Here is a 15,048-nt window from a genome sequence, read left to right as displayed (position 1 = left end):
TTACCACCACTACTGTAACCGCACTGTGACAAGATCACTGTGTGCTGTCATACTTAGAGGCAAAAACAAAACAAACAACAAAACAACAGAAACCTAATCCAGAATGACTCTGGACCACATTTGGTTTGAACATGAACCACTCACAGGCAGCGAGAACAGGCCGTTTAGCACAGACAGTACAAAACAACATATTGTTTGTAGGTTAAAGCAGAATGGTTCTTATTTGGGACAACTTGGGGTAGATTATATTAGGTTTGCTAATATTTTACTATTTCCAATACTTTGCTTTAGTGGTAATTAAAACATGTTGGCATGCTAATAGTTGATTTTGATCAGACCTCACTCCTCCACCTCCCTAACCTGATTAAACATTGTCTTCAACAGTTATTTACTTTCTGTATCCAGGTTTTCCAACACCAGGAGTCAAATAAATGCTACAGGTCTGCTTCAGCAACATGCATGTCAAACACATTATCATTTCCAAACACAGCCAGCCTGACCCTGAACTAGATCTGCAGTCATGACAGCCCTGCCCATCTCCTGGCTGGTAGCTGTACTTCAGCTGTAGCGGATGTTGTGTCGTAGAAAAGGATGGTATCTCCTCACGTACCTCAGAGAAAGGAACGACAATCAAAAAGAGATTTATTTTAAAGTTACAACAATCCTAAAACCATTTGCTACAACAGTGGTTTACACTGAATCTGGACAGTATCACAAAAGGGTTTTAATCTTGTCAAATGCTTGGTGGTTGCATTTACATTTGTTTTTTTTTTTCATATCTGTAATTTTTTAGCTGTAATCATTTCATTAACCCAAGACACATGCAGTGCCATAGTTTAAATGTGGTCTCTGTGTTATTCAGGTCTACAGGTGACTAGAAAGTTGTGACATCGTTGGGCATGTGTGTGTGAACGGAGCAGATTTCTCTTTGCACTCAGTCTTCCCTCAGCATACAGCTCTATAAATGTTGCATGGCTTAATTCATCCTATACTATAAAATGCACACTGCCCCAGGTCACAGATGGCACACGCCCTTCACTGATGTCTGTACGACTGTCACTGACACGTGTCTCCCTCTGTGTTGGACTTTAATGCGTCTGTTCTGTTTCCTCCTCTATCTTTCATATAACTGACAGCTGACAGACCTGTCACATCTTATCTTGTGTATTTGATTAACATTCTTTAAATAATCACATGTGGCATTTTCCTTCTGTATTTTTATCTCAATAAATGATTTAGTCATTAACACAAAATAGTACAGTTTTTGGTCAAAATGGCCAAATTTGGCACGTAGGTTGTGTTAACACTGCAGATGTGGATAACAAATTAAAGTGTCATAAAACCTGGAGGAACTGAATTTAAAATAACATGCAACCACTAAGATCACTCCACATTACTTTTTATTGGCCTGCTATTTTCACAAAAATTGTTAAAAAGCCTTTTTCTGTGCACATTTATTACCTCAATCATCACATCATAAACATGAAATGTGCTGAAATTTATAAGATCTCATCAGAAGGCAAGAGAAAAGATCCTCAAACCTTCCCCCTTTCTTCTGGTGAGAGCAGCTGGGGCACACAGACTATACTGACACAAATGTGATTTAATGCATATTTGTGCAGACCATATCACTACCACTGAGTAGTCGTCATGAATTTTCCTTATGTAACAATAAACCTCTCAGCAATTCATGAATCTGGCTCTTGATCTCTCCAAAAGTAATTTCCGGGTTTTAAGGACTCTGGTCAGTGCGCAGTACTTTGAGTGTTTCCTGCAGCCACAACAATACAAATTCCATTTCCTGCACCAGCTCGGTTTGGCTGATAATCACTCACTTTCCCTTAATGTGATCTCAGCCATTCAGTTTTGTTATTTTTTTCATTTTTGGACAACACAGCATCTGTTTCTGATAGAGAAAGAACACCAAATGTTATAAAATGAGAATGAGACAGAGAACAGACGATAAAGAAAGAAACAGAAAGATTATTTTTTGTCATTAAGAGATCAAGTGAGGAACAAAAGAGTGAAAGTTGACAAGAAAGACATATCAGTACTGTTCAGTATAGTGTGACTCCATGTTTAAGATATCTCATTGCCAACCCTGTTACAAAAACAGCAAGCGGCTGTAAAATAACTGACCCCAGAGAGCAGGTTGCCTGGTTCGGTCAGTGCACTGGACTCCTCTGCTCCTGCAACAGAGAAGATTAGGGAAAGAGTTTTGTTAAGTGAAAAGGTGACAACTCTGCCTTTTTTCACACTAAGACCAGAATCAGAGCTTCAGTTAACACTAAAAAGTGCTTATACGCAAATACTGGAAACATATAAACACTTTTTAGTATTAAATTGACACTCTCACACAGTTTTCGCTATGCAGTTTTCACTTTTCACTCAGGATTTTAAAATTGAAATAATCTGTTAAGAAGCGAACAACGACAGAAACTGACAATGTCACAGTTTATTTTTGGAAATGTTAAATTAGAGCGGCTTAGTTTAGCACAGAGACCGGGAGCAAGGGGAAACAGCTGACAGGGCTCTGTCTAATGGGAACAGCACCCACCTCCCATCACCATGATGAGCTCACATTAACGCAGCAAATCACTGCACCTGGCCAGGAAATAGTCTGGCACATAATGTATAATGTGTCAGCCTTTCATTTTTACACTTTGGGTTTTCTATTGATTGTATAAACAGCATATAACATGCTTATATCCTCTCATATCTCCAGGATCACTTGCTGTTCATCAGCTCTAACATTTCTAATGCAGCTCAGAGTTGTTCTGCTTAGATGCTTTGTGGCTGTATTTGGATATGAAAACATTTGTGCATCTAACTTTCTTTGTCATCAATCATCTCTGCACGGCTGCTGTCGTTACCCTGTGTTTTTGTTAATTTTGCCAAGCGATGCAGTGATAATAATCACAGCACACCACCTTGCTGCTTCACCCCTGCAGACTATTTATGAGCCGTGGTTATATTTAACACCAGTTTTAATATCTAATAACAGAAAGATAAAAATGTGGAAATGAGAACATCTGCACTGTGAAGTGGTTTGCATTAAAACACAGTACAGTTGATCACAGAGAGCAGGACGGACGTCCTTCCTTCTTCCGTTTCTGTCCTCCTCTCTGTTCCTCTGTCACTAACTAAAACCCTGTTGCTGTATAAGGCAAAATCAGTAACAAATGAAATGGAGTCTGGCAAGAAGGTGTGTAAGAAAATAAGAACAAAAGCAAAGTTAATAAAAAGAAGCAGTGACCCTGGCGACAGGAACTAAACTGTATATGCCCTGAAAACTGAAAACTGGAAACCAGCATTCAGTAACTAGCCATCAGCTGGACTCATCAGAGCTTCACCACATGTGGCTGCCATCTGCACGGACAGAACAGCACAGGACCAATGGGCCAAAAACAAACCCAGAGTCTGAGGGACTGAGCTGAGTCCAACATGCTGCCTGCATTGCAAATGACCAAAAGTGAAATTCCACCTCCTTTCAGGTTTTGATGCCATTAGTCAGAAAAATCAATGTGAAATTTCAGTTATGACTACACATTTACAAATGATTTCAACATTTAAACAACTTAGCTACAGGAGCACAACTCACATTTTCAAACCATCTATATTTATGTTACAGAAAGACTTGACCTGCAAACTCATATTAACTTCAGCTGAGGGCCAGGACTCATTTTTTCATAAAGACTGGATGTAGTTTTTGCCCCCTGTTCCTTACTTTCTGATAGTGTTAGGATCCCTTCAGCCAGCATGGGGAAGAGAAATGATCACAGCAACCACAAGCTTTCTTAACGTGCACATGGCCATGTGAGTAATGTATCAAGACAGGCTGGAAATACTGGAAAGGAAAAGATCCCCAAGCAGCTGCATGCAACAAGCAGAACATCCATTCTTCGAAATCCCGGTTTCAGTTAAAACGTGGACACCAGCACCGATAAGAATCACATGTTAAACTAACCCATTATTGAGTCGGCTGTCATCACATGGAAAGTGTTTTGGTGAATATTTCAATCTGCAGATAAAAGTTGAAGGAAAATGAAAGTGGATCTTGAGTTAAGACTTTTTTTCTCAAAACTACATGAAAAGTATTTGGGATTTTTTTTTGAGAGATGTGTGTTCATCGTGCTGTGGAAAAGCCCCTTTAGACATGCCAATAAAAGGTGGTCTGAGCACATTAAAAACACAGGCACAAATCTTTAACAAGAAAACCACAAAACAAAACAAAAAAACTGTGCTGCTTCATCTGCAGGAACATTGCTCCACCTGTCATTCTCCCCCTATCTTAGCAAAAACAAAAAGCCATGTTGTCATGTTACGTCGTTTCATTAATCCAAACTCAAACTGAAATGTTAAAACCACATCATTGAACATTTATGCTAAGCTAAGCTAATTTTCTGCCTATGGTTCAATTCTTCACAGTCTGTTCCTTTAATATTTTCTGCATATTGGACTCAGCACATCTCACACTCACGATTCATCTTAACAGTGTGAAGAAGATTTAATGTCTCGTTAAGGCCGACACTGTTTTACACAGTAAAACAGGCCAGTGAATCCTGTGATAGTGACACATTTAAAAAGTATTTATGAAGTACACAGTGGATTTTAATGGAGTGACAAACATGTGAAACAGATGGTGTGTAAAAACTGTTGGTATCACACTCAAAGCTCACCCTCCTCAACCTTCACACTCTCGCTCTAAAACAGAGGTTTTATAAACTGACTGAATTTTTAATCAGTTCATCCTTTTTAAATGTGATTTGCCTGTTCTTCAATTTCATTTGTTCCTCTGTAGAACAAATAACTCTCACCTCATATGCAAACAGTCCTAGTATTTGTGCTCAGTCTTCACACAGTCTTTCTATATTGACTCATTACTCAGTACATACATGTGGATCTGAAGTGACCTGACATTTATATAATGCGAACTAGTCCATGCTATACATTCAGCTGAGCTTATCAGGTTATTAGAAGATGTAGTTTGTGCTGCTGTTGACCTGTGTTGTTTTTTTTTATTCACCATGTTTATGACTGTGAAGCTGAGCTAAATAACAGGAGCAGCTCAGTAGAACACAGTTCAACAGCTGCACAAACTACAGTCTAAAAATAAAACCCTACTGCTGCTAAACATTTTGGAATTAACATTACAAATATTTACATAGAAGAATGTTTTTTAATATTAAATCTTTATACTGTCATTTTGTCCATGAACTTCTGTAGGCTCCTTCATACGTTTTCACTTTACAGTAAAGCATCTAAACTGGCTTCGTCAACCTCAAGCTCCAGTTCTGCTTGTAAAACATGCGACACATTAATGGAGCAAAAGTTAATTCCCCATTAGCACAGGGTGTAAAACAGCCTGAGGTCGCTACAGAACAAATTAGTTTGTCATTTTTAAAGGTCTGATAAATTAACAATATATTCCTGTTAAGCTCCATCATAGCAGATCCTGGCAAACAGCTTACAACCGTACAACTTTACTGTTCGTACTGGCACGAAAAAGCTCATAAAGCGCCAGATGATAAACAGAGATGTCACTTTGGCCTCCATAAAAGGGCCACATCTGATGCAACCCAATATAAAAGCAGAATGAATCCTTTAGCAGAAGATCCTCCCCCTCCTCCAAAAAAAAAGTTTGATAAACTGACTGAATCTACTTTAAGAGAATACCACATGTGTATGTATGTTGATTAAACAGTCCTCCTGCTGTGTAATTATAAACAAACATCCTCATAATCATCACCAGCCTCTTCATCTGAACAAACATAAAAACAGGTGTGTGTGTGTGTGTGTGTGTGTGTTGTAAAGTGCTTGTGCTGTTTTTATTGACACTTGGCAAACCACAAACAGAGTGACTTCACCTATAACTATTACACACACACACACACACACACACACACACACACACACATGCACACACACAAACACACGTGCACACATCTGGCATCTGGACTTGTTGCTGTATTATTCAGGAACCTTTTACTATGATTTATTCACAGTGTGACTGGAGCTGTGTGTGTGTGTGTGTGTGTGAGAGAGTGGGAAAAGGGGGAAAGTGGAAGTCAAAGTGCACGAGGCTGCAAAGGCAATGAGGAGTGAGAGATAGGCATAAAGAGGAAAAAAAGGAAATGAAGATAGATGGAAAGGGAGAGTGGACCAATATTTAAATCAAAGTGTGAGAGAGAAAAAGGCACAGAAAGAACTGGACATGTCTAAGGACACAAAGTGAGAAAGTGTGAGATCTTGGAAACCTCTTATCAATATACAGCCATGAATGTTGCAGTTTTGGACACCTGCTGATGCTAATATGTCCAAGCATGTTGTGCATAAATATTCTCTAGTTGCCAGGATGCAAATAAATCTAAGAAAGAATTTATAAGCCCAAACAAGCAAAATCATCATATATAACGTTTCTTAGAGGAGAGGAAGGAAGCTGAACTGAATCTGCAGATATGTTTGTGTACCTTGGAGATGTCCTGAACTCCTCGTCCTCCTCCTCCTCCTCCTCCTCCTCACTGACTCCCCTTGTCCGCAGCTTCCCAAGCCAAAGAAAAGGGCCGCTGTGTTTTTAAGGTGCTCTAATGCTTTTGTCTACATTCATGTGGCTGTTTACCATATCAAGGGCCTGTGAATGTAGGAGTCTTTAGTGAGGCAGCGGGAGGACGCCTTTTCCCACCGAAACACACACACACACACAGACGTACATTTAAACTGTGTGTTTTAGCGTGTGTATGCACACAAATACACACAAAGTCACACAAACACTTGTTGACCTCCTAATCCGCTGACCTCTGACTGTGTGAATTTTTGTTTCCAACAGTTTGACAGAGTTGACTCTGAACACTATTCCACTTATTTTTCATTTTTAAGCTTATCTGTAATTATACTTATTTTGTATTGAATATATTTTAAAGAATTACATTTGATGATGAAAAATATATATTAAATTCTAAAGAACAACAACAGATCAAGCTGAAGATGGAAACCTGTATAATTAAGAAAAAAAACTGGAAGTTTAAGAATTTCCACGTACATATCGTATTATTGACACGTCCAATGTCATGGCTGTTTTGAGTGTGATTATCAGTTTTGTGTCTTCCACCATAGGAGGTGGGTTCAAACTTCAATAGTGGGTCCAGGCCCTGACCTCTGCCCCTGTCAGAGGGTTGGGGGCATCTTAAAGGACTGATTATTTGACAGAACAAAGCCAACATGTCTCTGTCTGCTGGTGTCCATGTTGTTGAATTTGTTAACACACTAGAGAAAAAGTATTGTTCACTAAACCAGACAGGTTATTCATGACAAGGATTGAACAACTTCACACTTTTCCCACAAAACTAGATCAGAGTAACAATAAAAATGTAGATTGACTCTTCAGTTTTTGGTCACTTGGAGGCAGTGGAGCAGAATGCATGCAGAATTTAAATTACCTACCGGTATTAGCACATACATCACATACAGCAGACATAAAGCAATATTAGCACGTTATTTGGTATATTTGGTTTGTGCTGCACTGGATACAAGTCCAGTATTCCCCCTCTTTTAGCTCCGAGTTTGGTCTCCACCACCCCCTGAGTGAAATCTCTGTCTGTTTAGCTGCTAAATGCTCCACTATGTTCAGCAGCTCATCTCTGGGGTTTTTCTTTGAAAACAACAGTAACATTAAAGCTGTGGTTTAGTTAAACAGTCAAACAGCTGAAAACTTGCTGCTTCTGTCGCTGTTCTGTCATTTAATACATATTTTATTTATTTAACCCAAGTGTATGATCTCACAGAGGAAACCAACCCAACATACAGACACACGCACACACACACACACACACACACACACACACACAAATTTTCTTTCACATTCATTACCATTTTGTAGAAGCGCTGGGAATCAGGTTAAATTTGAAAGAGACAGACATGAAGAGAGAAGAAGGAGGAGAAGAAAAACAGAAGATCCAGACAAAAAGGCTGACATGGTAAGACATCCAGACATAAAGATGCAAATAAGATAAAAAGATGGCAAAAATGAATACAGAAATGTGTGCATCTACATTCTTTAACTTTCTAGTGTGTGTTTTCAGCAGGGGGCATTTTCAGCTGTTTGGCATCAGGTCCTGGAGTCTGAGGGTGGGAGGCGGGGTCGGACCTTAGAAACAAAACCCCCGTTGTACCGGTGTGTTAACTCTACGAAAAAAGCCACTAATGCCGGCTAAGCATGACTGGCAGGAGGGGTGACCTCTCAGAAAACCCCCCACGCACACACACACACATGCACAAACAATAAACCCCCCTCCCCTGAAACCTCTTCCATGCCTTCACCATCACACAAAGCAGCACTCTGCCTCATTCTCGCAGCGCTGGCTTATACTTTCATGTTGCTCCAGAAGCCAAATGGCCAGTTTTCTCAAAGGAAAAGTAGCTGAAGACAAACTGAGCACTGACTTCCTCTGAAGTGGAGACTTCTGGGCTGTTGCCTTGTGGTGGATACGGTCCTGCATACAAAACAGGGTACAGAAGACTTTGGCAAGTGATGACACCCTCTAATGTGCCGAATCTCATCTTTCGCAGGCCTCTGTGAAAATTAATCCGCCTTCAAATTCATCCCAGCCCACGTAGCTGAACTGTTTTCTAACAAATGACCAAACCAGCCACAACTGTTTTTCAGTTCATGGTGATGCTACATTTCTGGATCCATATGAAGTAATTGGTCAACATTTTTAAAGACTTACTGAGGCAAATGTATTATTTTGAATGTCTTATCTTTAACCTGACTTAGTTATTCAGTTTTTAAAACCTTTATCCACTTATCTGCCCTAACTATTATCAAATTCAAGATCATTTCTGTTTCTCGTGTTTTTCTGAATCATCTAAAATTACAGATGTGATTTCAATTAGATCAGTTCTCTCTGCTCTACAGGCCCCAAACCAATATTTCTTAGAAACAAAAGTAAAAACTCACCTACATCTGTGATTTGTTCAGTGAATAAATTAACTGAAAGAAAATGATCAGTCAGATCATTTCCGGGAACCACGACAGCAGCTGCATTATGGGACTGCAGCAACGGTGACACCTGGTGTTGTATTTCGGCCAGCGGGCTGCAGGGCATGTGTGCAGCAGGGAACGCTGTAGGAAGTAGAAGATCAGTCACTGGATGAATTTCTTACAATGGGTCTGTTTTGATTAAAATCCTGCGCTTGATTATGAACAGGCTTTTTTTTTTTTTTTTTTAACTCCAGTGGAGTAAAGATGCAGAAAATACTAAAACCACCAACATAAAAACATCAATTTTTAAAGTTTCATTTACTTTATACTGTTGTTGCTATACTTTGTAAAAGCTGCATATTTTTAGTGTAAATGTTTTAAGTTCATTGCATATTTCTGAAGATCATCAAACCACAAGTATTATATACATGAATAATAAAAACTGAAACATGATTTTCAGGTTTCTATCAAGATACAGACATAACTTACAGGCTTCTAGGATGATGAACATGCAGAGCACATTTTCCCCAATCTGACCCTTCATTTTATCAGATAAACTCATGTAAATCAGCCAAGACAAATGCTGCAGTCACAAAAATGACAAAGGTTTATAATGATCTCAAATCAGCTCCTGCTTTATCCATCCATCCATCCATTTTCTACCGCTTATCCGGAGCCGGGTCGCGGGGGCAGTAGCCGAATCAGGGATACCCAGACTTCCTTCTCCCTGGACACTTCCTCCAGCTCTTCCGGGGGGACACCGAGGCGTTCCCAGGCCAGCCGGGAGACATAGTCCCTCCAGCGTGTCCTGGGTCTTCCCCGGGGCCTCCTCCCGGTGGGACATGCCCGGAACACCTCCCCAGGAAGGCGCCCAGGAGGCATCCGAAACAGATGCCCGAGCCACCTCAACTGACTCCTCTCGATGTGGAGGAGCAGCGGCTCTACTCCGAGCTCCTCCCGGGTGACCGAGCTCCTCACCCTATCTCTAAGGGAGCGCCCGGCCACCCTGCGGAGGAAGCTCATTTCAGCCGCTTGTATCCGCGATCTCGTTCTTTCGGTCATGACCCAGAGCTCATGACCATAGGTGAGAGTGGGAACGTAGATTGACCGGTAAATCGAGAGCTTCGCCTTCTGGCTCAGCTCCTTCTTCACCACAACGGACCGGTACACCGACCGCATTACTGCTGCCGATGCCCCGATCCGTCTGTCAATCTCACGTTCCGTCCTTCCCTCACTCGTGAACAAGACCCCGAGATACTTAAACTCCTCCACTTGAGGCAGGATCTCTCCCCTGGCCTGGAGATGGCAAACCACCTTTTTCCGGTTGAGCACCATGGCCTCGGACTTGGAGGTGCTGATTCTCATCCCAGCCGCTTCACACTCGGTTGCAAACCGCCCCAGTGAACGCTGGAGATCCTGGCTCGATGGAGCCAACAGGACAACATCATCTGCAAAAAGCAGAGATGAAATCCTGTGGTCCCCGAACTGGACTCCCTCCGGCCCCTGGCTGCGCCTAGAAATTCTGTCCATAAAAGTAATGAACAGAACCGGTGACAAAGGGCAGCCCTGCCGGAGTCCAACGTGCACTGGGAACAGGTCTGACTTACTGCCGGCAATGCGAACCAAGCTCCTGCTCCGTTTGTACAGAGACCGGATAGCCCCCAGCAAAGAGCCCCGGACCCCATACTCCTGGAGCACCTCCCACAGGATGTCACGAGGGACCCGGTCGAATGCCTTCTCCAAGTCCACAAAACACATGTGGACTGGTTGGGCAAACTCCCATGAACCCTCGAGCACCCTCGAGAGTGTGTAGAGCTGGTCCAGTGTTCCACGCCCAGGACGGAAACCGCATTGTTCCTCCTGAATCCGAGGTTCGACCACCGGCCGGATCCTCCTCTCCAGCACCCTGGCATAGACCTTCCCCGGGAGGCTGAGGAGTGTGATCCCTCTGTAGTTGGAACACACCCTCCGGTCCCCCTTCTTAAAAAGAGGAACCACCACCCCGGTCTGCCAATCCAGGGGTACTGTCCCCGAACGCCACGCGATGTTGCACAGGCGTGTCAGCCATGACAGCCCAACAACATCCAGAGACTTGAGGTACTCGGGACGGATCTCATCCACCCCCGGTGCTTTGCCACCGAGGAGCTGCCGAACTACCTCAGTGACTTCGGCTTGGGTGATGGATGGATCAGCCTCCGAATCCCCAGCCCCTGCTTCCCTTATGGAAGACGTGTTGACAGGATTGAGGAGATCCTCGAAGTATTCCTTCCACCGTCCGACAATATCCCCAGTCGAGGTCAGCAGCTCACCACTTCCACTGTAAACAGCATTGGTAGAGCACTGCTTCCCCCTCCTGAGGCGCCGGACGGTTTGCCAGAATTTCTTCGGGGCCGACAGGTAGTCCTTCTCCATGGCCTCACCGAACTCCTCCCATACCCGAGTTTTTGCCTCCATCACCGCCTGGGCTGCAGCACGCTTAGCCCTGCGGTACCTGTCAGCTGCTTCGGAAGTCCCACAAGCCAACCAAGCTCGGTAGGACTCCTTCTTCAGCTTGACGGCATCCCTTACCTCCGGTGTCCACCACCGGGTTCGGGGATTGCCGCCACGACAGGCACCCGAAACCTTACGGCCACAGCTCCTAGCCGCCGCGTCGACAATGGAGGTGGAAAACATGGTCCATTCGGACTCAATGTCCCCAGCCTCCCCCGGGATCTGGTAGAAGCTCTCTCGGAGGTGTGAGTTAAAGACCCCTCTGACAGTGGGTTCGGCCAAACATTCCCAACAGACCCTCACAGTACGTTTGGGCCTGCCAAGTCTGTCCCGCTTCCTCCTCCGCCAGCGGATCCAACTCACCACCAGGTGGTGATCAGTTGACAGCTCTGCCCCTCTCTTCACCCGAGTGTCCAAGACATACGGCCGAATGTCAGATGACACGACTACAAAGTCGATCATTGACCTCCGGCCTAGGGTGTCCTGGTGCCATGTGCACTGATGGACACCCTTATGCTTGAACATGGTGTTCGTTATGGACAAACTGTGACTAGCACAGAAGTCCAACAACAAAACACCACTCGGGTTCGTATCGGGGAGGCCGTTCCTCCCAATCACGCCCCTCCAGGTTTCACTGTCGCTGCCCACGTGAGCGTTGAAGTCCCCCAACAGAATTATGGAGTCCCCGGTAGGAGCACCTTTCAGCACCCCCCCGAGAGACTCCAAAAAGGCCGGGTACTCAGCACTGTTGTTCGGCCCATAAGCCGAAACAACAGTGAGAGACCTATCCCCGACCCGAAGGCGCAGGGAAACGACCCTTTCACTCTGGGGGGAAAACTCCAACACGTTGCGGCTGAGCTGGGGAGCTATGAGCAAGCCCACACCAGCTCGCCGCCGCTCACCGCGAGCAACTCCAGAGTAGAAGAGAGTCCAGCCCCTCTCAAGGAGCTGGGTTCCAGAGCCCAGGCTGTGCGTGGAGGTGAGCCCGACTATCTCTAGTCGGTACCGCTCAACCTCCCTCACAAGCTCAGGCTCCTTCCCCCCCAGTGAGGTGACATTCCATGTCCCTAGAGCCAGTTTCAGCCCCCAGGGATCGGGTCGCCGAGGTCCCCGTCCTCGACCACTGCCCGATCCACTGTGCACCGGCCCCTTATGGATCCTCCTGCGGGTGGTGGGTCCACAGAAGGACGGCCCCACGTCACTCTTTCGGGCTTTGCCCGGCTGGGCCCCATGGGGGGAGACCCAGCCACCAGGCGCTCGCCTACGAGCCCGAACCCCAGGCCTGGCTCCAGGGTGGGGCCCCGGCTTCGCCATGCCGGGCGACGTCACGGTCTTCAATTGTCGCTCCATAAGGGGTCACTGAGCTCCTGCTTTAAATTACCACAATTTACTGATTATAAACACAAATAATTCGGGATGTAAACAAACTTGTGCTAGGCTTGTTTCAATTTATATAAAATGAAGGACACTGGGAAGAAAACAAGAGTATAATCTAAATACATGGGAAAAATTTGACACCACTGCCATCTAGTGTTTTAAGAGCAAAATGCACTTAGACCAACAGAACTGTCTTATAAATATTATGAAAACCAACATTTTTAACTTTATACTTTAAAAGGTTTAATACCTGCTTCAGTATTACTTACTTTTATATGTATTAGGTTCATGTACACATATGAGCTGAGGAGGACAAAGATCTTTTATGCCCTTAGAGCAACTTCTCGTTTTTATGCATCTTATCAATGTTCTTGGAGTAAACTGGCACCAGCACATGACCAGTCGCCACATGCACGACAGCAGTAGCCTCGCCAGAGAGATGGCAAAGATGGGAAGAGAGGGAGAGACGGTAGAGAGCCCACTGTGTGACTAAAATGTAAAATGAACTAATAGCAGAATTTGTAAGGGATCTGGTGAATTACCAACTTACCTCAGCATCTACAACTTCTCTTCTTCCTCTTCTCTTTACTCTGACGCCTGCTGTGATTCACCTCCAGTTTACTGCGGCGTTGAACCCCAGCTATAAGCTACACACAGACGCAGCCACCAAGATAACAGATATTTCATCCACTGAAGCTCCATCCAAGTTACATAAAATTAACACCAGAGGTTTGGAAAATCTGTGGAAAATCTCACATGGTTTATTTTTAAACAAATCAATCGACAAATCAGTGAAATATTTTTGAATAAAAATCTGATGCTAGTGCTTTCACTTTATTTAATTTTCAGATATTTTGCCAAAGAATCTTAAATGGCAGCATCCAATGGGCACAGACGCCCTGCACACAGTGGCTTCAGACACTCAGAGAGAGAGAGAGAGGACGAAATACAAACAAGCAGGTTCTTTATTAGTAAAGAGTAACAAACCAGCAGGGTGAATGGAGTAAGAAGAGGCAGCCTATACAGAAGCCATCAGTGTAATGTTTCTCTGTGGGCAAAGCTCAGCACGAACACCATCAGGATACAGCACGGATTAGCATTCAACAGGTGGAGCCACCATGGTGCTACGTGGCTCGCCAGGCCATGACAGATGCATTGTGGGATTGGGAATGAATTGAGACTGGGACAGTCGACCTGAAGCTGAACTCTTTGGAGAAGAACTAAAGCTTTGTCTACCGCAGAAGATGTTTGTCAGGAGGTTTAATGGAGCACTGACCCCTGACTGCAGCTGTCCAGACAACACCGACAACCAAACCAAAAATCTTGAGCGCATTTACAGGTACATCTACATTTTTACATGAATAATATCTACAATATATTTTATTTGGATCCACATGTTGAAAAAAGATAAAGACAGATGTGAATGGGGCTCAAGTTCAGCCTGCATCTTAAAAAAGGGCTGGAAGCTGAAACGCTCAAATCATTTCTCCACACAATCTGTAGATTTTCCATTAACTCAAGAGGACTTGACTGTGGGACTGTGCTAAAGAATAGATTCAACACAATGTTAGTCAGCCGGTCCTGACTGAATTCCCTTCTCCCTTAGTTAAAATTCAAGACTGAAGGTCAGTTTATGTAGTTTCAACCCTGAATAGGAGGAATGCTGCAAACATAAAGATATAATGGGGAAAAAGACAAAGATGTTTCAAACTTCCAAGGTAAACAAAACCCAAAAACTCCATGTTGGTGGTTTAAATCGCAGCCACAGGTAAGAGTTGGACAAACCATTGAGAAATTAGACAGTTGAATGTGTTTTTGCTTCGCCCACTGGTGATTTGATTCAGTCCCCAACCAGCAGATCTGCTGTTGTGAGTTAAAACACAGGTTAAAAAGTCTGAAGCAAACCAGAAGGTGAAGCTGCTCTCTCAAGTACTTTATGTAGTATACACTGCTACTGCATTATCAAAGTGTAATCTTCCAATCTTCCTTTTGACGACTTTAAGTGCTAATGGGAAACAGGCTGGGAGTAAAAGAAAACACAGGAACATAAAAAAAGAACCTCACATTCGTGGTTTCAGATAAATGGTTGTTCTTACCTGAAAGTATTAACAAGCTTTAACAAGACAGAAGTACAGACCTCAAGAAGCTTAAGTATTCTGGTAAAAAGCTGAATGTGTTTGCAGTTTTAAGGCTGGGCTCGA

This window comes from Mastacembelus armatus, chromosome 21, assembly GCF_900324485.2.
Source record: "Mastacembelus armatus chromosome 21, fMasArm1.2, whole genome shotgun sequence".
Classification (NCBI taxonomy): Eukaryota; Metazoa; Chordata; class Actinopteri; order Synbranchiformes; family Mastacembelidae; genus Mastacembelus; species Mastacembelus armatus.
The sequence above is the reverse complement of the archived record's forward strand: the minus strand, read 5'-3'. Positions refer to the sequence as shown.